Here is a 25,425-nt window from a genome sequence, read left to right as displayed (position 1 = left end):
CACTTGGCCAAAGATCTGTTGTAGTGTAAATGTTTATACACTCAGAGTGCCTCAAGGCCTGCATAATCATTTGGCATACACCATTTGGTCCACAAGTGTAGCGTGGCCTTGCTTACAAAACACGCTCAGGATGGCAATTGGTAACAGGGCACTGCAGCGTTCATGGGCTAATGGAAACAGTAAATTCAGTCCTGGTATGGCAGAATAGGTGACTAATCTGAGATTCTTTTTACCAAAATGTTTTCTACTGAAATTAATGTTCCTATGGGAACATATGGATGAATAGATACAGAAATAAATGTAGGCATAGATTCTTCTGCATTAGAAAGTATGTTTTTATGCATTTTATTTAAAAATCTAAAAATGTTGATCATATTATCTGAAATCCTGAATGCCCTGTTTAAAAGATGAGATATATTAGCACACCTATTCAGGAAACTCAATAAGAGACAAAAAGGTTCAGTTGTGCTATGGAGCACCAGGGTGAGAAGAAAAAAAAAAATTCAATAGAGTAAATTCTGCATCTAAGTCAGATTTGTTAGTGCTCCTTCAGCTTGCTATCTGCCTCTTAATTTCCAGTGTTGTGCTGCTGTGAGTGCTGTCTTACAACTGCTTGCAAATGATGGAAAGGTTTGTTGAGTTCAAATTAATTCTGTGTGGCCAGTTCTCAAACTTTTCTGTCACACAATGCTCAATAATTGAAATCAATTACTTTTTAATACTTTTGCTTTTTAGAACTCACCTCTTGGTATTTTGTTACTTAACTAATATTTATTGACATGTAGGGTTACCATTATTGCTCTTAAAAGAAGCAGCTCAAACTAAATATCAGCTAGAAAATGGAAAGAAAATAAATGCATAAAATATATAGTTTTCCTTGCCTGATGTAGAAAGATGAAAATCTAAATGTCTTCTCTGGGGATGAATCAGTAAGGTAGCCACAGATAGCTTGATCAGAAAGACTTACAAGTGTTCACACAGTGAGAAACTATTCTTGCTGAAACCAATTGCAAAATCCTTATTAGTGTTTCTGGCTCTGGTTTGACAAAGCAAAACCAGAGCTGAGTCACTGTGTTCTGGTTAGACAGTGGGTGTCAGAGCAGCTGTTACTCCTCATTGCTGCTGCAGTGTGCACTCAAGGTTGGTGATGTTTAGGAAAGGGTTGCTTTGGGAGAGATGGTCTGTACCAACCATGATCCCTTACATCTGAGAAACTTCCATGCTTTTTAGGTAAGGTCTTATGCTTTCCATAAATTGGTTTAAGAGAGCAGGTCAACATCTTATTGCATCAGACTCAGAAGAAAATAAAGGTCTCAAAACAATTTGTTTTATACAGATGAGAATTGGAAATTCTAACACATTATTGACTTATCTGTGTCACCTTGGGAATGCTTTGCCTTCAACTGGGGTTTTTCATGCAGTTCAGCCATTGATCTTTGTAGAAAGCAGACATATATATGCTTACACCCTTTGAAAACAACCCCTAGAACCTCTAAAAGCCTGTCCTCCAGAATGCCAAGATGGCTTTGGTAAAGCAGATTCCTGGAATTTGCAGCACGTAACACCTTCTGCTTTACCTTTGCTCAGCACATTATTCCTCCATTGATACTTTCTTTTTGTACTGTGCACAAGCTCTAGGATTTGATTGTGAATAATTCTTTTGTATGGGTAAAAGAATGCTTGCTTGTCATTAGCTGCAGAACCTGAAGAAATCATCTATAACTTAATGATTCTACAAATAATGTAAAACAACTTTAGCTGGTAAAAAAAGGTACTATATATGTCCAAGTTTCATGATAATTCCAATATAAGGGAATAGAGCATTAAAACTATAGGTTACTGTGGTTCAGTGTATTTTATTCCAGCATTAAATACCTGTCCTTTTGGCAGTGGAAGCCTGGTTTTTGGCATCAAACTGTGCCCATACTAGCACAAACAACAAGTACTGGGAGGAATAACAGTAGTATCTTCTGATTCAACCTTAGGAGGTTTGGGCAAATTGCCACAGATTGCATTTTAGCAATGCAGGTGATAAAAATAATGTTTTTTCAGGTCTGCTGTTTCTGAACTTTAGCAGTTATTGTCCTCCTCCTAACAGTGAAATAGAAAAATCTTGTTATTCTTAACACTTTCATTTCAGATACCTTTCTTTTCATTGCCATGGAAATTATAGCTATGAGCAGTGCCACTGGGGGGAAAAAAAGGTAATGCATATTTCTGAGTTTCAAATGGCTCTTAAATTATCCTAATTCAAGAAATTTCTCTTTCAACACACATTTATTTTATATATGCAAGAGAGATATTACATTAATGTAAATAATTGCTTAGTTAACACTCCCTTACACTTATCCTTGCATTGAATCATTGTTCATATGTCTGTCTTAAAATATTTTGTAATCCTAAGTACATTTCATATCACCTCAGACATTTAGGACACACTTTATAGAAGCTCAGTTAAAGTGACTTGTTCTAGTCATTAAAATCTTTACTTCATGGCAATTTTATTTCACAAGTCAGTATATATGTGAAAACTTGAAATTCTAAGTTTTCCAAATAAATTAAGAAAATTGTACTTAACAGCTGTGGTGTTGGAAGGGATGACTCATGGTGTGCAGACACTGAATTGCTGAAGTTTTTCCCCTCATTACTAATGTTCTCATGGGAAAGGCTAGCCTCATGAATATTCAGATGTGCCTCAGAGAATCATAGAATCATTAGAGTTGGGAAATACCTTTCAGATCCTCAAATCCAGCCCTAAACCTAACGCTTCTAAGTCCGCCACTAAACCGTGTCTCTAAGTGAAACATCTACACATCTTTTAAATACCTCTGAGGAGGGTGACACCACCATTTTCCCGGGCAGTCTGTTCCAATTCTTGGCAACTCTTTCAGAATATCCAATCTAAGCCTCCCCAGCACAATGTGAGGCTGAGTTCTTTATTTCTATCACTGTTACGTGGAAGAAGAGACTAATACCCTCCTCTCTGGTAATTGCAGAGAGTCAGATCAACATTCCCACCCAACTCACTGTTGTCTGCAAACTCAAACCCCTTGTCCAGATCACAGATATAGATATTAAACAGCACTGGCACTGAGCCTTGGGGAACAAGAGTGGTGACCAGTCACGAGCTGGATGTAACTGCATTCCTCCCACTCTCTGGGCCCAGCCACACAGGCAGTTTCTTATCCAGGGAACAGAGCATCTGTCCAAGCCAGGTTCTCCAGGAGAAACCTGTGGGAGAAGATATCAAAAGCCTTACTTAGGTTCAGGTAGAAAACATAAGCAGCTTTTCCCTAGTCCACAAATTGAGTAATTTTGTCACAGAAGGAGATCAGGTTGATCAAGAGGGACCTGTCTTTCATGTCACTCTTGCTGACTGGACCTGATCCCCTGGTTGCTGTGTACATGCCATGTGATGGGAATCAGGATGATCTGCTCCCAAATCCTGTATGTTCATTCACTTTAAACTACATTCTTTCTTCTCTTCTTTCTGCAACATGCTAGTTTAGTACGTAACTGTATACAATAACAACTTTTAAAATTGTCTCTGGCAAATTGGGGTTATAAACAGAAGTAAAAGCTGGGGGAACATCTTGTATATTGGGTCAGTCTTTCACTTTCTAGGTGGAACATCTCTCCTAAAGGTAGTAGAACCTGGTCCTGTGAGAGTCTTTTGTTCCCTGCTGGAAAAGGAATTTGAAGTGTTGTCTTTTAGTATGTGCTACATGCCTTTAACAAGATGAAATGTAAGAAAAAGGGAATCCTACAAAAAATCCTGTGGGATGCATTTTTGTTTCATGAACTGTTGAAGTGAATGAGATGGGAGATGAAGCTTTCAGATTTGGGGAAAGACATTGATGCAGTGGAAGGGTTGGGATAGATTTCAAGAAATTTGCCGTCTCTTTCTGCTTCCTGTTGCTGTAAACTTGGGAAAGTAACTGCGCCTTTATGCCTCTTCTGCTAGTGTGTGAAATGGAGATAACCACTTCATTTTTCTGTCTTCCCTGTTTTATGTCTAAACTTACTACGGAAGAGACATATTATACATTTTCTGAGGAGAGACTTCAGTAGGATCCTAACCCTATTCAGGCTTTCTAAGTGTCTCTGGTTATCACAAAAATAATAAAAAAATCTCACAATTTCTGCAGAGCTACACACTGTGTTTCATAGCTGACTGTGTTGTACTGTTAGCAGGGCAGAAACAGTATGATTATATTTGGAGGCTGCTGACACATTAGGTGCTTAATTTCTTTGCCTTGTGGGATGGAAGACTTTCCACTGTTTATGAAAACTACATTGAAATGGAGAACTACATCCTATGTGCATGCACACATCATTTTCTTCCCAGCCAGATTTTCCCCAGGTTAGGTACTTTTATGGATCTCCCTGCTTCTCCTTGTGATAAGGTGCATAGCCAACATTAACATTAATGAGAGCTGTATGTGCACTCGAAGAGGAATCCAGGCCTCTGGGTATATTTAATTGCTATCAGACCAAGACTACTTCTGCATAACGTGGGGTATGCATAGAACATGGTAATGAAACTGAGAGCAAAGGGCTTGCTTAGGAAGGCGTGTATAGCACTCTGTGGGGAAGCTCTGCAGAACCTGGGAAACTCTGCCATCATGGAGAGAAACATGGATGGCATGCAGGAGGAAATGTCATATGTGGGCAGTATGCAGGTTGTAGTGTGGCTGTAACTGAGAGTTTGGATTACCTTTGTAGTATACAATCAAGACATTCTGCTGGAAACAATTAACTGTAGAAGCAAGATGCTAAATTTTTTCTTTAAATCTCTCTTCTTTCCTGCATGAAACTTGGATGTGCTGTGTTGTCTCTGACTTTCCAGTGACCTTGCTTTAGGTTGCCGTTAAGAGGAATAAACCAAGTGTAGGCAAGATTAAAAGGCGTATCATTATATTTGAGGGAGTGGAAATTGAGTGCTAGGAAAGAGCAGAAGGGTCTAGTGCCTGTGCTCCAGTCCTATCTCTGACTTCCTCTGTAAGTAGTTTGACTCATATTAGATTCTACTATTCAGAATAAAGCAAAAATTTAGATTGTTTTTTTTTATCCCAGAGAATACTGATTAACTTTCCCCAAGTAATGACTGAATGTAACATACAAATTGCAACAAAAATTCAAGATGCTCATGGAGTTCAAGTGCTGAAGGAGACAGTTTCTCTGGGAAAATTCATTTGTCTAAAATATATATATTTTTAATAAATTCCAGGGAATTGAACTAAAAAGTTAGGGACAGTTCAGGATAGCTGCATTATAGGGCCTATATTCTGAGGATGCATGTACCCTGAGGGGACTGTGCCATAGCATGTTTCTCCTAAAGCCATCTGAAGTTAAGCATTTCTCTAGATCAAAGGATTGAATGTTATACAGTAAAGTTGAATGCAGAAAAATTGTTAAAATTTGATCGAAAACACATTAAAGATTTCTCACTCTCATTAGAAAGGTTGGGCCACCTCTTATGTTACAGGTACAAAACTACTGTAACAGTAGCATATCTACCTGTAAACACAGGGACCTTTCAGATGTACTGAGTATTTTAGTCCCAGGATACTGCCTCGAGGTCTCTATGCGAGTAGGAAGAGGAAGACACAACTGTGGTCTCCCTAAGAGTTGCAACTTGCAGTGACTCTGAAAGCTGTAAGGCCAATGGCCAATGATTCTACTTAGAGAAACCTTTTGGAAGCCATAATTTATACCATTTATGTTCAATGCACAGTTAATCTATGAAGTGAAGGAAAACGAAGGCAATTTTGATTCATCCATCCATAAAATAGGTCACCAAAGAGCTGGTTTAATATGGCACTAGAAAGACCATAGTCATGATGAGACAATGCTGGGCTGGGATCAAATGAATGGATATAGTTTCATGCAAACAATGGAAGCAGCTTTTAGTGGAATTTCATAAAGAACGACATTGGATCAACAAGCCAGTTTCTATAGCATTTAATGAAGACTCCATATAATATTGGGAATGAAAGTCTGCATATGCCTGTAGCTGATTTCTAATTAAAGAATAGAAGGTTCAGCTGCAGAGCTGTACTAAGAAACGTGCATTCAAAGAATTAGGAGTAGCCTACCCATTTAGTGATGCATTATTACACTTCTTTCTCTTGGATATCTCTTTAGTTCTCTGAAGTTAAATATGATACATATGGGAAATAGATTGAAGTACATTAATTGCCTTATTCATCATGTCATTAAAATTATAGGTCTTGCTGCAGACTAGCTGCAATATCTTATTGTGTTTCTGGCACACATCATTAACAGAAACAGTCCTGCTAGTGGTATGCAAAATGTACTTTCTAAATAACTGTACAGTGATTTGGGGCTCACTTATGCAACATATTGCTACAAACTATTGTAATACCCCTGGCACTTGCTTAAACTCATTGGGCCAGTAATGGAATTAATGAGGCTGGTGCTGCTGCAGTATGCTGAGCACGCTCAGCTCCTTCGATGCTCTTTGTCTGCAGCGAGGCTCTTGTCTTTCAGAGCTGGCTGCCGCTCTGTCTCCAGGGCTGAGCCTGGGATCAGATAATGAACAGCATATCAGTGCAGCAGAGGGGGTAGGGGGTGATGGGAGAAGACTTATTATTCCTTCACTCTCAAACAAAACAAAATCATTGAACTGTCAGGGTCATTAAGGACCCTGGGGTTGTCATGGAAACGACCTTTGGGGGTTTATGGCTGTTAATGCATGAGTGACTGTCTGTATTATATGTGTGTGGAAGGGGTCACCGTTTTCTTGGTGGCTTCTAAAAAAAGCTGGATTGGATGGCTAATGTTCAGAAAGGAATTTCTGTGCTCTGTGGTGTGACTAACTATTTTGAATGTAGCAGACTTTGAAGGGGAGACAGAATAAAAAGCTTTACTGACAAATATTTAGACAGAAACATAATTACTCTTGAATTTTGTTTCAGTAGCAATGCAACTTTATTTCCAAGTGTCAGAAAATACAGTCAGACTCAGTAATCGTTTTAATCTTTTTAGGATACTTTAAAAAAACTCTGAAAGCAAATAATTTTGCTTCATATGATTTCAGACTAGTAATACAGGGCACTACCTAGGGAAATGACAATAAATTTTAGAGCTGTCATAGCCAGAGAGAAAAAATGTTAATGTACAAAGCTAATAAAATCTTTCTCATCCTCATACAGACTTTCTGTATGACCTTGAGTACATAATTTAACTATTGTCCTGTTCAAGTCAATGCAAGCCATCAATTGACTTCACATTTGTAATAATGCTTGTTAAAAAGGAAGAGCATCTGATTTTAAGAGTGTGGGTTTAGGACTCTGAGTATCCAGGAAGAAAAGTTATGGTAAGAGTACATCAAAGATCAATTTTACCTAATTTTTTACATTCTCAAGTGGAAGTCATCATGGCATTTTGCTTTATCAGCCACTCTCTACTGGCTGATTAACAATTAGATGGTTATACTTCAGTTTTCAGTAGAGACTACGGCACCTGTCTCCATATAGAGAAAAGGAGGGGGAGGGGGAGACAAAGAGGCAGCAAAGCAGGGATAATATTAATGATTCCCTTTATCACAGTCAGGAAATACCACCAGAAGCCAAAAATACTAAAGGTGAGGAATCGTGGTTATTATTTTAATATTGTATGGAACGTAGTATCTATTCAGTTTGATTCTTCAGCTCTTTATTTTGGTAAAAAGTTCTGTGTTTACAGTATACTGAGAAAGGAGCTGGACTGTTTCCCCCCCACACTTTAAGATAAATGAATGTGATTGACAGGTTAAAAATTGGAGGCAGAATTTTACTTATCTCCTGTTGTAGAGGAGAAAGCCTAAGTTTCGGCCATGCCGAATTAAGTATACATGATTTTGCATACTTTTTTTTTTTAAGTTGTCTCAGGAAAATCACATAATCTTTCTTGGCTTTCACGTTTCTTCTGTAAAGGAGGAATAGTCACACTTTTTTATTTCATACATTCCTTGCAATAATCATACTAAACTCAGGTAATCCATCAGAAGAGTGGCATAAACATCCCTGACAGCAGGGTCAATAGCAGGATGTGACTTCATGGCTTGTAGCCCATCTTCACTCCTACTTGTGCAGCTTCAGAAGTTTCTTCGAGTGATCGGGGCAGGAAACACAATAACAAAATTGTGGAAAATGACAGTTGTATTGGTGTGCTTGGTGTATTTCAAAAATTCTTTCTTGCAATTGCACTGGTTACAGCACATCTTTGTTAAATAGATTAAGATAAAAATGTAGTTGTATCACTACATTTTTGTATCTGAGCTGTGGTCGGGTTGGAGGAGTTATAAAATGGAATTGTATTTATAATATGTTGATGGTAGTGTTATAAGAGAAAAACATATTTGGAGAGATTCTTAATATACTTTCATTCACCTGACTCTATAGGCATCTCTGTATTTGAGGCTTTCTGGCCAAAACTCTTTTCAGTGTTGTCTTGCAATTTTATCCTGGAATTGGAGAAAAATTAATCATGAAAGCTCAAGGTTGAGTTTAGTCAAGCTCAGTGTCAAATTTGTTTAAATGAGAAGTCTTGCATTAGCTCAAATTCCCGTGACCTGGCAAAAATTCAGACTGAAAATATGTAGGCTTTAAGAACTGTTGATTTGGTGTGCAATCCTCTGTGCTACCAGTCATAGTATCTTCTTGATAGCTTGTCTCCCGTCCTTGCTTTTTGTCTTCTCTCTCTATTCCTGCTTTTCAGCTCCTCCAAGCATTTCTTGTCACAGCTTCACTAGGATCTCCTCAACTCTGGCAACACACCCCACCCCCATCTGCAGATTTAGAGGGGCAGATTTGCTTCTGTCTAAATGAAAATAGCACATTAGCTAAGAAATGCATATGGAAGTCAGCCTTGAGCGCCTTGTCTTACTTAGTTTGCTTTCTCTCATCTTGTATTTAGTGAAAATTCTCACCAATCACCTTAATATCAAGGCTATCAGTATGCTGAGTTTTTTTTATGTCTGGCCAATATAGTAAACATTTGGATTTTTGCTGATTAGATGTATTCCCAGCCTAAGAACATTTTCAGAAATATTTTTTTGCTGTGCTAGGTACACTGAAAAAATTTGATGCACATAAATCTTATTGTATTTTTTACATTTGTTGAGAGTCTGTTAGTTTCCAAGAGCATTAGAAATCACTTAGAATCCAGACTCCCTCCTAGAATATTTTGTTTATTCTCCTATAAGCCTGATTCCAGAAACAAACATAACAGGTTAGAGAAATACTCATAAAATTACAGAGATTGAAGGAGAAAGTCAGGAGTACCATGGGTCATTTGGCCCAACCTCTCTGCTCAGGTGAGGTCATCCTAGAACAGATTGCACAGGATTTCACCCAGACAGTTTGACTTCACACCCTCTCTGAACAATCAGTTCCAGTGCACAGTAAAGTTTTTTCTCATATTCTGGTGGAACTTCCTATGCATCAGTTTTTCCCCATTGCCTCCTTTGTCCACTGCTCTACAAGTTGCCACATATTTAAATGCACTGATTTACTGCCCCTGTTCCTCTTATTTTGGATAAATGTTGAATCTTTTAACCATTGAATAATTCAGAGCATAGTAGACTGCAAGACTTGTTTTGCTTTTTTCCCAGTAATATATTCCACTCAGACTCTAGTTCAGTTAGAGTTGCAGTGAAGAACTCATCAAGGATAAATTTGAGGAGAAATTGCAGCCACAGGTAGCACTGGTGTCAGCTGGGCTGGATCCCTTTATTTCTCCTGACCTGTGCTTATTTACCCCAGTTTAGGATCTTCCTTGCTATTGCACTGTGGTGGGCTGACCTTGGCTGGATGCCAGGCATACACCAAGCCTCTCTATCACTCCCCTCCCCAGCAGAAGCAAAAGAAAACCAAAGATTTATTCTCTACTTCCCATCAGCAGAGAGTGCTGATGGGAAGCAGAGTTTCAGTACATATAGTGGTTGCTCTGGAAAATAAATGTAAAAACAAATGCTCCTCACTTCCTTCTTTCTCCTAGCTTTTATTGCATTTTGTCATTTTGGGTCAGCTCTCCTGGCTTTGTCTCCTCCCCAGATCCTGCCCGCCCCCAGCCTATTGGTAAGGGGTAACTCTTGGAGAGACAGCCCTGACGCTGTACCAGCCCTGTTCAGCAGGGGCCAAAACACTGCGTGTTAGAAACACCTTTCTAGCCACCAGTGGAGTACAGTTCTGTGAGGGCTGAAGTGGAGAAAATTAATGCCATCTCAGCCAGATCCAATCCACGCACTTTCATGGCAGCCCAAGGGGAACTTAGCATAGAAGTACCATACAAACCAACCAGGATGAAAAAAGATGATATTCATTTTCATTCTTTGTCCAAAGGGATTACTTTTGTAATTACACCAAGTTCTGAAATGCCCTTAGATTTGTTCAGTGCCAGGGAATCTGAATTTACATCAAATGCTGCATAATTCATATGGCATGGACAGCAATTATGAGTTAATTGAGGGGGTAATGTTTAAAAAAAGGCACATTATGAAGAACAGCAGAAATGTCAAATTGAAGAAAGGCTCTTCAGCCCACTGAGGCTCATTTTTTAAATGTTATTTTATTTAACATGATAGTGGTTGTCTTTTGAACGATGCAGGAGAACCCTATGTTCCCTGTCTCTGCGCTCTTTTTTGTTTAGGCAGCATCTGATACATTATTTTTTTCTGGAATAAGTAATTCCAATGTCAGGTATGAAATTATTCCTTTCCATTCTAAACACTGTTCTAAAATGTGTGCTTGATTATCTCTCAGCAGCAACCATAACCTTAAAAGCAGATATAGTACATTTAATACAGTCCTCTTGATCCTTTCTCACCTTTCAGATTATAGGGATTAAGCACTATAAACTATCTATACTGTCGCTGCCTTTGTTCCTACAGTCAACAGAGTCATCACTTTTCTCTGTACCTTCTCGCATGTTATAATACCTACTTTTGTACAGCTAGCTTGAAAGGCTCACTGGTAATCTGAACAGTTTCTGGCCTGTTTCCATGCCTTTGAATAATGAGAACATTTAGCACTGTTAAGAAAATGTTTGTGTTTTGCATTTCAAGTGCTACTGTGCCAACACGAACTATAGAGGAAATCCACCTCACCTACACAAAGCCAATGTCATCAGGCTTTCAATGACACTCTTAGTGGAGGCAGGGAAATGAAATTCAAATATCCCAATCTATAGGCAGGCCACAACAGGACTACAGCAAAGCATCTTGACATCTGTTATTTCATTCTTGAGGCCAGGAAAAAAGGGTGGGGCCACTCTGTGTTACTGGGCTGGTCCTTAGGATTCCTTCCTTGAATTGCCTTCCTGCTGCCCCGTCATGCCAATTTACTCAGGTCTTAAATGAAGTTCCCACTTGTAGAATGCAGGATACATGAATTCACATTATTTGCAGATTGTAATATCTTATGCTGCTCTACTTTCTGCACAAGCTGATAGGAAAGACTTTATTTTCATGTTAATCCTTTGAACCTGCTATTTGAAAAGAAAAAAACACTCTTAGTGGCTAAAAACAAGTCACATTTCTTTTTTAAACCTGAGTATGCGGCCGAGTTAGTTTTTGTGTGGATTTGACATGGACTGAGTCCAATTTAAAAATAACCTGTTACTTTTCAAAGAGAATTTAGATTTTAAATTTAAATTTTATTTTGCATTTAAAATGTTGACTGAAATGTACAGCCAAAAAAGTAAATTAAAACATTTTTTGGTTGCTTTTGGTTTTTGGTTTTTTTTTTTTTTTTCAAAAATTGATTTTAAAGCCTGTGATGTAGCAATTGATGTCATACTTGACAACTTATCCATTCGGCAATGGCATATACAAGTGTAAGAATTTGCTCTGATAATTTAATGACTTTTAATCTAAAACATATGAGATCAAGAAGTCCACACTGAAAACCAAGGGTAATTTCTCCAATAGTTATGCAAATAAATCAGTGGCAAGGAAAAAACTGTGGCTAAGTTGCATGCATGAGTTATCTGGGATGCAAACCATGCATACACTGTATGTGTGCATGTCACAGTCTGTGAGGCTGTGCTTCTATCAGAAGATTTGTTGGATACACTTGGAAGACTCAGGAGCTGAGGAGCAAAGGAGAGAAGAAGCACCTCAATTAGCTTAATTTACTAGTATAACCATGTCACACACATAATTACTTCATCACTATTAGTGATCTGTGCATCAAAAAAGGCCAGTGCCACTGCCTGAAACTCAAGTGACTCAACTCTCACTTGTCATCAGACTCTGCAGCACAATCACCCAGGACTGTTCATGGGGAGTTTCTCTCTCAGATTATTTCTCTACACCTCAAAATCCTCTTCACTTATCCTGAAAAAAAATTCATTTAGGAGCCAACATTCTAACTGTACTCTTTCTTTTCAAAGTCATTCCAAGAAATTCTAAATGGCACCTATTTTGTTCAAAGGCCAGAAGCATCCTGATATTTACATTTTTTCTTCCTGACATTAGTGTTTTCTTTCCTGATATTCCCTTTGGTGCAGGGCCTATTTATAACTGGTATCTTTATCTAAATTCAACCCTTGTTTCCAGATTTGTCTAATAGCTTGTTGAAGACAAGGGAAATGTTCTAATCCTTCTGGCCTTCAGTACAGCATTTGGCGCCACCTGGGAAATCATTGGTGAAGGCAGGTGAGATGGGGATTAGAGCAAGGACTGTGAAATGGATAAGGCACTGGCTAAAAAGAAGAGACTGAGGGTTATGCTGAAAGGGGAAGGAAGGCTACAGTCATTAAAGTCCTCAAAGACTCTTAAGTCCACTCTTAGGACTAATATTAAATTTTTTTTTAATGACCCGGACACAGAAAATAGACACAAGCTAATGACACTTGAGAAGTGGATAAGAGGTTCCTAGAAGCAGGAGGCTAAGAATGTCACAAGAGAACTGGATTATGGTTTGTACAGGTGGGACTAATTGTTCAAACTGTGAAGCAGCAGTTCATATTACAATCTAGAAGCAATACAAATGGAAACAATGGGAAGGAAAAATTCTAGGCCTCTTAGTTGATCATAGTAGAGTTATGAATCACCAGTGAACACAGCTGTGGAAAACTTGTGGTCTGAGGATGTGTCTAAAAATTATTCATATAGGCAACACTGATAGTGTTGAAGATTTCTTTTGGGATGATGATCACATTGGTCTCTTACGAAAGAAAGATGATTCCAAGGTATAACAGAAAAAGCTGACTGAAATGAACAGGGAATCTTATATACAGTTCCACAAGACAAGGAAAAAACACCTTATTTATTCAGCCTAATCTAGAGTTCTTTCTGCTAGAAGGAAAGACTGGAAAAGAAAAAGGACTATTTGTCTTTAGAGAGAATACTGATACAAATAGAACTGAGCATCATATGTTTTAGAATTAAAAGGACTCTTCTGAAGCAGTTATCCTAGCATTGTAAAGTAGTTGGGAAACTTTTAACTGGGACTGGATGCCTTGACTGCTTTATGGTTGCTTGCCTCTGAAGAAAAGTCCTTTCCTGCTTTAGTAACATAAGATCATCCTACTAGCATGGAGACTAATTGACAAAGTCATCAGGGGCATTAGCAAACTAAAACTTGGAGTTTCTGTATATATCTATAATTTCCTTTACTAGATAGAATATGAGTTTGAAGAGAGTAAGAAACATAATTTATATCTGTAGTGAAGGCATGGCTCACATCGATATCCTGACTTACATACCCTGTTATCCTGATAAAAAAGCAAAAGGGAATGAGAGAAGTAGGGAAGGTTAGACTTTGAAAAAATAATTTAGAATAAATATTTTAATTAGTGTGGTAAATTTCAGTTGTTTATTGGGGCATTTTTGTTACTGTTGTTATTGTGTGACACTATGGCAGCCATGCATCATGCATGTGTACAGAACAAAAAAAAAAAACCAAAAAAACCCCCCCAAAAAAAAAAAAAAAACCCAAACAAAAACCAAACAACCCCCCCCCAAAAAACCCCAAAAACCTAGGGAAAATAATCAGTAAAAATATGAGAAAGTGTAAATTGTTCTCTTGTAATAAATATAATAGAGAAGTAACCAAGATTTTAAAATGTATCTATTTTTTTCTGAATAGAGGGTTATTTCTTAAACTTCAGCTTCCAGCCCTTGTCAGATCCTCTCTGGGCCCTTTTTCTCTGAAGCTGATATGTTGATGTTTTCAGTCTTGTCCGTTACTGGAGGCTGGGTGAGCTTGAATAGCCTGACTTGTTTCATAACCATATTTGTACAGCACCAGTCTATGGTTCTTGCATTGTAGATATTTTCATTTTTAACTTAATTTCAGTGAGGCAATTTGAACAGCTCTCATTAATTTTCCATTTATAGGCTGTAATAAAGACTAGAAATGGTGTTGAGTTGTTAAGACAAACATAGATTAGTGACAAGAGGTTGCTAATTGTCTCTCCAAAGTTAGTAACTACAATAATGGTTTGGGAGATCTTGAAGAGTGGCAAGAATGGGTAAGTGCCTTGAAAGTCTTCAGCAAGGAAGGACTGACACAGGAAGCAGTAATTTCAATGGACACTGATTTGGAGCTGTAAAAGCAGCAGTTTTTAAAGAGTTTTGCATGCTGTTTTCACTTACACTAAGCCAGTTTATATATCTTCCAGACTCTTTTGCTTTCCCTCTAAAATTGTAGCATCTTTCAACTTTGGCTTCACAAACCTGTGGACTAAATATGTGGGAAAATACTAATAAAATATATTTGAATTGGTATCATTACCTAGAAATCTGCTTGCATTGAGTACCTCTCTGTATTCTGTTGGACAGAAAAGGGGTTGTCCATGAGAATAGGGAGTAAAGGCTGAATTCCATCATTAAACCTTTCCTGCTCCCCATGAGAATAACAGATAGACTGTTTCCTTCAGACTCACTTGCTGTTTGAATCCAGGCAGCAGGGTTATCCCTCTGTCCAGTTAGCAGCAGCAGGTCAGCTGTGAAGGGGGAAGGAGGGCACAGCCTTATTTCACACAGCCAGCCGTGCTTGCTCAGCCAGGGCAGAGCCTGGAGCAGCCGCACTGCACCTGGCAAAGCACAGAACGCCCTGGAGCCCAGGCCTCAGGAGGAGAACAGAAATGAGATCATGGTCTTCACCAGTACCTTGGCTGAGCGCAAGCAGTACAAGAGGACTGAAAAGGCAGAACTGTGTGAAAGGAAAAGACTAGAGAAAGAAGCTCTTCATCAGAGAGATAAATGTAGAATCTCATCAGCAGTCCTGAGCTCGGTGCTCTCTCTCTCTCAGGCCTAAGCGAGGTTGCTCACAAGAGAGGAAGTGGATCAACTAAACTATTGAATCCTTTCTTCTGGGTAGTTCAGAGAAAACTGCTCAGCCTAGGATGAGAAATAACAGAATTTTGGAAGGGTGTCTTTGGTCATGGTGCCTGATGAGACCAATCACTGAATGCTGAGTGCAACTGAGCAAATGAAAACAGTAGTAATTTGATTAAAGTAGCCTTCCATTAAAATAATTTTAGCTTCTATATTAGCTTAGGAAAAGGTAGATCAGGGTATTATGTATTACTGGACCAGTATGCTAATATTGTCATATCACAGCCAGCTCAGTTTATTTGGCAGAACACTGCAACATAATATACTGTAGCGTCTTAAGGACCAGACCGGACTTGGACTATATAAACAGTGACTTTAGTGTTCCTAAAATTCAGTAATAAATTCCTATTCATATAACTTTATTAGCTAAATCATGTGAAAAACATGCCTTTGAGCCAGGGCAGGTGTCTGTTTTAGTTCTGCAGCACCATGCCATCAATATAAAACACAGCACAGTAAATTCAAAACTTCCCTGAGGATCATATCCAGCACCAGTGATTCATTAACTCAGGCCTCATACTGGATGGGAACAGATTAATACAGTAAGAACAAAGATGCCAGATGTGTAGTTTCTTGGCCATGTTTTAAAGTGTATGTGTCAAAGACCAGAAATAAAGGAAATGTTTGACCTTTATTTCTTAAGTCCCAGAAAAAAGACTTCTGGCTAATTTCCTTTATGTATGGTAATGTTAAAAAAAGTCTTATGCAATTAAAAGCATTTTACATGAAAAAAATACAGTTACTTTATAAGGACTGAATGTTGCTCTCTTGTGGCAGATAAAATCTGTTTTAAGGCCTGCAGAGAATAGGAGCATGCTTACCTTTGCATATGCAAGCAGGTACCAAGAACAAACAGAAACAGCAAACTTCTCTGGTGAATGACATGTCTTCAGGACAGAAGCCAAGACCCAGCAATCCTCAATGAAAGCATAAAGTTCCTCTGCTGGGATCAAAGGCTAAACTTTCATGGTCAGGTGTTGAGCCATGGCTTGTGGCCTTGCTTTATTAATGGAGCTTCTGAAGATAACTGGGAGTCAGTGGCAAGTTTGTATGCAGAGCAAGTTATGCTCTCTTTCTAGCTACAGAGTTGAACCCTGTTATCAAGACTCTTCACTGAGATCAGTATTTCCTATTTTCAGGATAGTTCAAATAATGAGAAATTCAAATAACTAGGAAATATAGCTTATAAGTAGGAATAAAGCAAATGGCTTGATACAATTTGATACATTGCTTTAATTCAAAATACGGTAAATAAGTACTAAAACTATGGTGATAATTTTTTTGGTTTAGAGATGTATTTTAAAAGATACTGGTACTTCTCTGTACCTGCACAGGCTGGTTGTATGAAATCTGGTGCTTTCATACGGGTCACCGTTAGTAGAGCTATAACAAATGAACAGTGTCTGTGCATACAAGACAACTACAGGCTGGAACGTTAGTGGTACATGATGCTAAAATGTACATTCCTTCAAACTTCTGCAGTGCTCCTGAGCTCAGGTGTGGTTTGAAACTGAGAACACTGCCATGATTTTATGGGGTCACAAGACTCACTAGAATGTTAAAATAATCCAGTAGCAGACAGACTGCTAAAGACCACGGTGCCAGCAAACAGGCGACAGGTTCATCTGTGATTTACATAAAGTATAAATTGATTAACCCTGAGAGCCCTATGAGGGATTACTCTGCTGATGAGTAATTTCTCATGCTGATATGTAGGCTCTTCCTTTCCTCTGGGTCACTCCCAAGTGTCTTGAGCATTATTCCTTTGATGTTCTTCCTACAGCCTAAAGACACCTCAGTCCACTCTTGATTTTGCACTGCTGGTGACCGCCACACTCCAGGCTGACTGTGGCCTTGCTCCTTGAGAGGCCAGCAGGGCATGGAAGTCAGTGGTGCTGTTGTCAAGCACCAAAGCAGTGGCCTGACCACAAATCCTCCCACCATGGGCTTTCCTACCTCTGTGTGCAAGGATTTGCAGGAGAGATGGGAAGTAGGTCTTGTGACAAGTAGTAGACCACTCTGAAGATAGTATGAAAATACAACAGCCTGTTCACATGAGCAGTCTGAGGACTTCTGTGACTCAATGCTATTTCATTGCACCAGCTGCTTTCAGGCTTCCTCTGGTACCTGTCTTTTCTCTCTTTCAAAACATGCATTGCAGTTTAGGTCTTGCCCACAAAATTCAAGCAGAGAAACACTGCAAGTGGATTGTTTTTCAAGTTCCTCAGAATAAAGTTTACTGAAAGGTTTGCCACTTAATATTTCTCATTTCACAGCTTGATTTAAAATGTCTTATATGACAAAATGAGAAAACATTTGAAAAAAAAATGAAGGTATTATAATAGAAATAAAGACTGATTATTTTTCTTTGGATAATATTTCCTTTAATTTCCTAGGGTGTGCTGGATTGTGTTTATGTAACCAGACATTCAATATATTCCAGATCTCGTTATTATAACTCTAATGACTTGTCCCAATAATTTGCTGCCAGTGTGTAATAATGCTTATATATGGGGGTGGGTTAGAGCTAATTGCCACAGAGCCCTTTTTATTAGGGCTACACAGATTAGTAGCCCACCCAAGTTTATGGAAACATTTACAAGCATGTTGATCTGATTAAGGCTGAGAACAAGTCCTTCTGAACATAAATACATGTAAATCTGTAAATAAATACACATTTTTAAAAAAGTGACTTTTTAAGGAATGTCTTTGTTTTATTGTGTGAAAAGGCAGATGTTTTTCAGTTGATAGTTTTATAGAGTTGTTTGCATTTTAATATTTTTATTTAAATTTTCAGTTCCTGATGAAAAAGCGTTATTGTTCTTGTAACATTGCACAGCGTATCTTCAGTTTTGGTTCTTAAAGTATCATACCTTTCTGAACCTCAATTTACTTTTTAAAACTGTTTTTGGTGCTTGGATACAGAGTAAAAATTATTTCTTCACTGAAAAATTGTATATCAGCCCTTCGTTAATTTTTTACTATTTGGAGCCTTCATTGATTTCTGTGGGTGCTGATCTGAGCTGTATATTTTATCTGCCATAGAGGCTGCAAGCTACTGACAAGGTACTAAAGTCAGTTTTGTCAAAAAAACATTAACTGCCACTACACATGCAAAGTTTGGCTGGACATTAAGCAGTAGAAACTTCTGGAAGGTCTCCTGGGTCAGCTGTGGGAAGGAGTGTCTATTAAATCTGCCTCAGAGTGCCCAATGCAATTTCTTCTTCTTAAGGATTTAGTCAGCTTCAGGGCCTGAAAGTTTCTTGTCTAGCTTCAGAAGCTACAGCGATTGACTCTCCTGAGACTGTCTGAAAATTCAGACAGATACTGCCCCATGATGATCTCACATTGTCAGGCTGTATTTCTCACCGAGTCCCAGAGCGACAGCAGCCTGTGAAAGTAGCAGAGATTCCTATACCATCAAGTGGACCAGAGATTGGACTGTCCGGCACTTAGTTGTTGATTTATACAAGATTATGACTGTGAGAATATATCTAAGGACCAGAAAATCCTGCTGAGATTCAGCAGAACAGGAGGTGTAATAAGCCCGGAGAGAAAAGATGGCTTTAGCAAGAGGGCCAGTTGTGTTTCTCACATTGCAGCATGTAACTGTCCCTGCAGGCAGGAGGAACTGAGTATATGTACCTGAGGCACTGCATTGATACAAGTAGTTTCAGGAATTTAAAATATTTAGATTCAGTTGTATGATTATTTGACTTATCTGCACATATTCTCACCAGAGAAAGTGCCCAGAAAATTGTTGTTGTTAGTAATATTAGTCTTTTTTGGATAAATCCTCAGGGACCCTGAACAACTGCATCTTTCCTGGGGAAAAGCACCTGAGTCTGCAGGTGTTCAGCACAGTAGGCTTCTGGACAACTTAGACTGCATCCTATACTTCATGTTCTTATATTGTCAGGATTTGAAGACACAGTTCTCCCCCACATCCCATCTTGCATGTGGAGACAATATGGCATACCCTGACACTTAAGTTCTCAGGAAAATATGCTGCACATAGTAAAACCACTTACTGGTTACAGAATCAACAGATATCTTTCATCTCTCTAATCTCTCTGTGTTACCAGGTAAAGACTGGATCCTGACACTTCATATCCAGGAGTGTTGTTTTTTTCCTCAGGAGGACATTTAAGATGGTCGGGAGAACTTTATCTGAGGAAGAAGCAAAATGACATTGAACAGAATTTCTTGAGTAGTCATATTAGGTATTTCAATAGAGGCAGCCTATGTTTTTTATTACTGTTTTGAAAAGCTGCACAGTGAGGTAGAAGCCAGTAATTGGGCATATGTGCAAACAAAACATATATATAGCTTAACTTATTTGTATGGCAGCAGTAGAAAGATTATCATCATAACATCCTTCATAGAATATTTCATATCGGGCAGCCTTCCACAGCTGTAGTTCTCAATCTTTATTAGATCTATTATGCAAACACAGAAGGCTTCTTGAGTCAGCAAAAACTCAGCAAGCTGATATGTGTTGTTCATGCTGCCTTGCAAATCACTTGCCCTAATCACCTAAGAGTTGATTAAAGTGGAGGTTGATTGGTTAATTTGCTCTCAACCTTGGAGAACCCATGACATTGATTATTACAGCGGTTATTTAAAATCTGTGTTGTGTCATTCTTCTTAGGGTTTAGCTGTATTCTAAAGACAAAAATGGATTTATGGATCATTATTAAAAAAGAAGAATAAAGAAAATAAAAAGAGAACAAAAACTTCCCTGCTAGGCATTTGTCTATGTTGGTTTTAAGTCAAAGACATTTTCACTAATATCCCTACTTGTACACTTCATGATAGGTTCCTTTGACTGATTCATGGTCATCATGGAAAATGTGAGCATGAAGAGACTGAAGAACAGAAAAACTATTCTCTCTCTCTCTCATGTACCTCAGTTTACCTTTCTAACATTTTCCCCATGTAGAGAGTCAAAAACAACAGACTATTGGGAAAATCTCCCTCACGGTAATAGCAAGGATAACCGAGAAAATACGTGAAGTTTCAAGGGAAATGATGGGAAAGCTGTTATTTGGGTGGAGTACTGCTAGCCTGGTTCCAGTGTTCTAGAAAAAATTTAAAGTTCCCAACCCTACCCTGCTGATGAAAAGGGAGAAAGGAGGCTGAGTATTTTCCCAGCACTGCACTGGAAATATCTGTGAATGCTAACAGGGCTTTGTGGTGTCTCACAATAAACAGATGTTTCTTCTAGCCAAAGGTGGGCGTAGCTGTAATGAAAAGAGGTTAATAATGCTTGAAAGATCAAGCATTTGGTAAAGGAAAAATATTTATAGTCCTTCATGTTGTTTCATTATTTGCTGTACATACTTTGAATGAATCAATAAATAATGCTTTAGAAGGCAGATTAAAAAAAAATACTGATGTATTGAAAGTTTCCTGAGGAAAAAAGCTTTACAGTTAGGAACATAGATGAGCTTATGAGCCAGAGATGCAGCCCAAAGATCTGTTCTGAGAGATTCTGGAGCACCATTCAGGAAAAGGGTCAAGGTAGAGCTTACGTGGATAAGGAAGATGAAAGCACAGGTTGCCCTGTCACATCTGTTTCTTTCTCTTCTTCTTTGCAGAAAAGGAAACATTTTGTATAGATATTTGCTCTCCATATGGAAAATTACTCTGGTTTATTCTTGACCAAGATGTCTTAGTAGAAGTTAGCAGAATTTGCACTCTACTTTCAAAGGCAGATATCAGTATTTATATGGGATAGGCCTAGTACATGGTATAGATGGCTGGTTTTCTCCTTTGGGTTTCATCACATCCTCACCAGCTTCAACATGACTGGGGCCAGAGGGTTGTGGCCAGCCCCCAGCTCCCCACAGCACCACCTCCTGTCTGAATGAAATTTATTGACTGGGTCTTTGCCCTTTCTTCCTTGGTTCCTCACCTACATGGCTGCGGTCTAATCACAGCTGGTGGGTTTGGGGCTATCTTTGCTTTAGCTTTTTTTCACTTTATCAGCTATAGAAATGCAAATCCTCATTTCTGACAGTGGGCTGGCTGTTCTCTGCTGGCTTCTGCGCTGTCTCCTGCACAGCTTCACTTGCCTTCACTGGTTTCCTGGGTGCATTTACTGAGGGAACTTTTGTTATCTGGCTTCATTCACTGCAGTTGCTAAAAGCCTCAAAATGCAAGAATTGCATGTGTGTGCCTTCTTTTTATAGTTGCTGTCTGTATCTTTCTGCATGCAGTTGATTAATTCTTCTGTACAATGCCTTGAGGAATTACTGTGTCAAATATCACATCTGATAGATCTGCTAAATGCATTTATGAAGACATCTTCAGGCAACAGTATTGTCATACACTACATTTATGGAGGGGATGTCTTGGGTCCTGTCCTTACTGGTAAACAGTCATGTCTGTGTATTTCCTGGTGACTAATTTCTGCCTGGGAAGAGATGTTTGTGGGAGACTGCCAACAACTGTCGTGCTAAAATTATACACCAAGAAATGTTTGCATGCTTTACATCTTCTGCTCTTTTCTTTGTCAGACAAACAGGGTGTTATACAGAGGTGTTTCTTTTTTATTTTCATGAATTATTCAAAAGAATATTATGGGGGTGGGGGGACAGCACCGTTGCATGCAAATCTTGGGTCATTTTAATCATCTTGTAAACACTGCTACCTTCCAAGAGCTGCAAATTCTCAGAACCCCGTTTTTCCGAAGATCAAATCCAAACTGACTAACATTGTAAGGAGTGGCGCCTATAGCTTTAAGCAAATAGAGCAGTACATTTTCATGCTGAACAGGTACTACGTTCACTACTGTGTACAGCATTCTCCAGCTGAGGTCCACACTACCAGCTGATTAAAGGCTTTTCATGCTGCTGAAGGACAGTGAATTGCTGTAGATCAAATGCTACCAATAAAGGTGGATGACCTCCTCTACTTAGTGGGAGGAATCTGGAAGAGGAAAATCATATACATTCCACAGACTGCCACATTCAACTGTCACTGAAAAAATATAAATGTGTAATCCCATTCCAAACTGATATTTCTTTATTTAACATCTGGGCAGCTTGTACTGCCTCTAAACTCTCTAATCTGTTTTTGTGAAATGCAGACTTATCTCAGTTGGAAATACTATTCTCCACATTTTACAGAGCCAGTCCCTCTTGATTACCAACCTTTGAGGTTTTTCTTAATGTATAATGTTTTCTCAAATCAATATCCAGAATGAAATTATCCATGACATCACACAGAGAGTAGCTGGTCAAAAATTTTCTGACGTAGTACATTTTTGTATATGAAAATGTCAACTCATTTAAACATTTTGCTGAAGCACATCAACTTTGATGCTATTTCTTTAAAAGCTGGAAAACATCCTACTAAAAGTATTTCATTTAGGCTCTTCAAAAAGCACATTTCACTTTGAAATGAGTGTTTCAATCACTTATGTTTAGACTAAGGCATATAATTTTGTCAAGTAAAAACAAGAATGAAATTTATCGAGTTTTTCAGCACAAGTACTTGTCTTCTATTTCTAAAGTCTATATATGACAACATTTCCTATGAAATGAAGTACTAATAAATGATTGTAGGGACTCTAAGCAAAATTTCTCATACAATAGAAAATGAAGATTTCACAGAGTTCTGCTGGCAAATTGTGAAGACCACTCTGCATGAGGCTGTGTGCTTAGACAGCAATAATCAGCTTCACAGACATGCACCAGAGAACAGCTACTTGTTGGGCAGTTTTGTACAAAAGGATGCCTTTTAACAGAGCTTAAGTGAGTAAGAATTAGCATTATGTCCATTTCCTTTACTGGAAAAAATGCAGATCCTGTATTGGAAAGTAAAAGAGAAGCATCTCTCGTAAAATACATTAAATAAGCCTTGCCTGTCACACTGTGCCAGTAAAGGCTGGCACCACAGCTCTGGGAGTGGGTGGAGTACTTAGAACAGCTCCAGATGAAAACCAGGAAAAAAGTCCTGAAAGAGTTAAGGATTAGGCTGTGATGCCTGTTGAAGACTGAGTGAAGACAGTGTTCTGGTATGTAAATGTTATTTTAAAAGAAAAAGAGAATTTTTTACTCAGAGAGTAATTTGTTTTACTATCTAGAATGAGAAGCGATGGCCCTAAATTAAAGCAACAGAGTTTTAGGCTGTAAGTATGTTAGCAGGTAATTAGGCACAATAGGAGTTTGGCAGTAGATCTAAACAGTTGGTACTAAAGCCTTTATGTCTACCCTAACTCACCGTGGTGTTTTCCTCTAGTCTAAATTTAGTCTGGTCCCCTGGAGTGAACACCCCAGCTATCCATGAAGTCTGAAACTGTAGGAAGGATGAAATGGTTCAAACCCATATATTCCCAAAGGTGTTGGTGCACATTTGATGTGCGCCTGTGATAGATCTTTCAGATTAGCTTTCTCCAACTGGATTCTAATTTATGAACACCAAACACTCTGAGAACAGAAATAACATGGTATTGACTTGAAAACTGTACTGCTGCTCTGGATCAAACCACTGATGTAGGCAGCTCACACTATGCTGTACACATAACACAAACTTCCTGCTCGTGCTAAAGGCTTCGAATCAATGAAGGACATTGATGCCTTGTAATTTAGATGTAATTGTCAGGTATTACATAAATATAGCTCCTTTTCCACCACTGTTTTCTATACATATGTTTTCTACCCAAAAAGGGGAAACTGGAACAGTTAAACACTATAATTGAAATGTAGGAAGGGTCATTGGCCTGAGTGAAAAGTGAGATATATCTCTTGGAGATATGAATAAATTAAACCTTCTGTGGATTTTACAGAACTGGTGTGCTGTTAATATTTCTAAGCCAGTTTCATGTCTTTTTCTTTTCAGAAGCTGTCATTTTAAAAGTTTGGGGTTTTTTTAGTTTTTTAATTCATAACACCAAAATGGATTTCTTAGTTAAAAAATAATCAACAAACCAACCTAACCCAAAAATTGCAAGAATTTCAGCCTACAGCAAGTATTTCTGATAGCTTTGTAAATCTATAAAAATGGTCTGCTGGTTTCTAAACTCATAATTTAATTGAGTGACATGAACTTTAATTAATTAAATGGTTGCTTCTATTTTTGGCTGAATTAGGATATTAAATCTGTGTTTCCTTTTTCAAGAAAATGAAACTGATTGGGGCACTATAAAACACTAAAATCAATATATTATTATACTCACATTGCTTTTGGTTTTGGAAAGTTTCCAGTTATTATTAAATGCTCAAGGAGTAAATAGATTCAGTCTGATGACAGGTGCAGCGCAACATGTGAGATGTAGCTTGAGGAATATCCTGTGCTTATCCTTGCTGCTCCCAAAATTATATCATTCTTACCTGTAGTCTGGGAACATGCTCTTGGATTTACATGGTACTTTGTTTTTGAAACATTAAATCCCACAAATTTTAGTGGCTTTACCATCTTCCTTCAATACATTTCTCTTCTTTAATTTCCCCATTCCTCACTCCTACATACCTAGACAAAGTTGCTTTTCAAATGAAGGTGCCATGCTGAAAAAAAATCGTTCATATACTTGAATCAATTAGCTATGATTAATTTAACTCTATTAACCATTACTTAATCTCCTTTAATGATATTATGACTATATAATCATTTTGTATGAAAATTTTCACAGCTGAGTATATTTGCACTCAAATTAGTTGAAGCTTTCCCATTGGTGCCAGGACATCTTTTTGAAAGTGAGGAAATTACCAGTAGTGATTGTGAGATGCATAGTCAAAGAAGGAAAATGCCATTAAGTTTAGTGGATTGTTTTACTTGTCTTGCCAATGCTTTTCTAGAAGCAGGATGGTAGACTTTTTGTGTCTCCAGATTGGTGCTGCTTTTATTGTTTTTTTGGTTTGTGACTTTTGCTATCAATACCTCTTGGATGGGAGCTGCAGCTCTGTGTACCAATTCCCTGCATTCTCCTTTCCAGCTGTACAGAGCACAGACCCATTTTTAATCTCCAGTGGGTTATAGCCATCTGATTTCAAGTTAATGTCTACTTACAATACAAATGTCAGTAATATATGCATCTGTGCTGACCTAACATGACCTCACTACAGTCA

General features: G+C 38.3%; 1 protein-coding gene and 2 long non-coding RNA genes across 4 annotated transcripts in view; 2 read left to right on the top strand and 1 right to left on the bottom strand.

Moving 5' to 3' along the window:
- The window catches only part of ZMIZ1 (zinc finger MIZ-type containing 1), a 717,720-nt gene that overhangs the window by 100,336 nt on the left and 591,959 nt on the right, over positions 1–25,425 (top strand). The gene's annotated exons all lie outside the window — the stretch shown is intronic.
- Positions 1–25,425, top strand: part of LOC137477944 (uncharacterized) — a 295,868-nt gene that overhangs the window by 84,416 nt on the left and 186,027 nt on the right. The window lies entirely within an intron of this gene.
- On the bottom strand, positions 8,356–17,223 carry LOC137477943 (uncharacterized). 2 transcript variants are annotated; one of them, XR_011001297.1, is made up of 4 exons: positions 16,679–17,223; positions 16,174–16,295; positions 14,748–14,958; positions 14,028–14,351 (listed from the first exon to the last, which is right to left on the bottom strand). It is a non-coding gene; the product is annotated as an uncharacterized lncRNA (long non-coding RNA). The 2 variants fall into 2 exon arrangements; XR_011001296.1 differs by lacking the exons at positions 14,028–14,351; positions 14,748–14,958 and adding an exon at positions 8,356–8,794 and having other exon boundaries at positions 16,679–17,218.

Source organism: Anomalospiza imberbis, chromosome 8, assembly GCF_031753505.1.
Source record: "Anomalospiza imberbis isolate Cuckoo-Finch-1a 21T00152 chromosome 8, ASM3175350v1, whole genome shotgun sequence".
In the NCBI taxonomy this organism is placed as follows: domain Eukaryota; kingdom Metazoa; phylum Chordata; class Aves; order Passeriformes; family Viduidae; genus Anomalospiza; species Anomalospiza imberbis.
The sequence above is the reverse complement of the archived record's forward strand: the minus strand, read 5'-3'. Positions and strand labels throughout refer to the sequence as shown.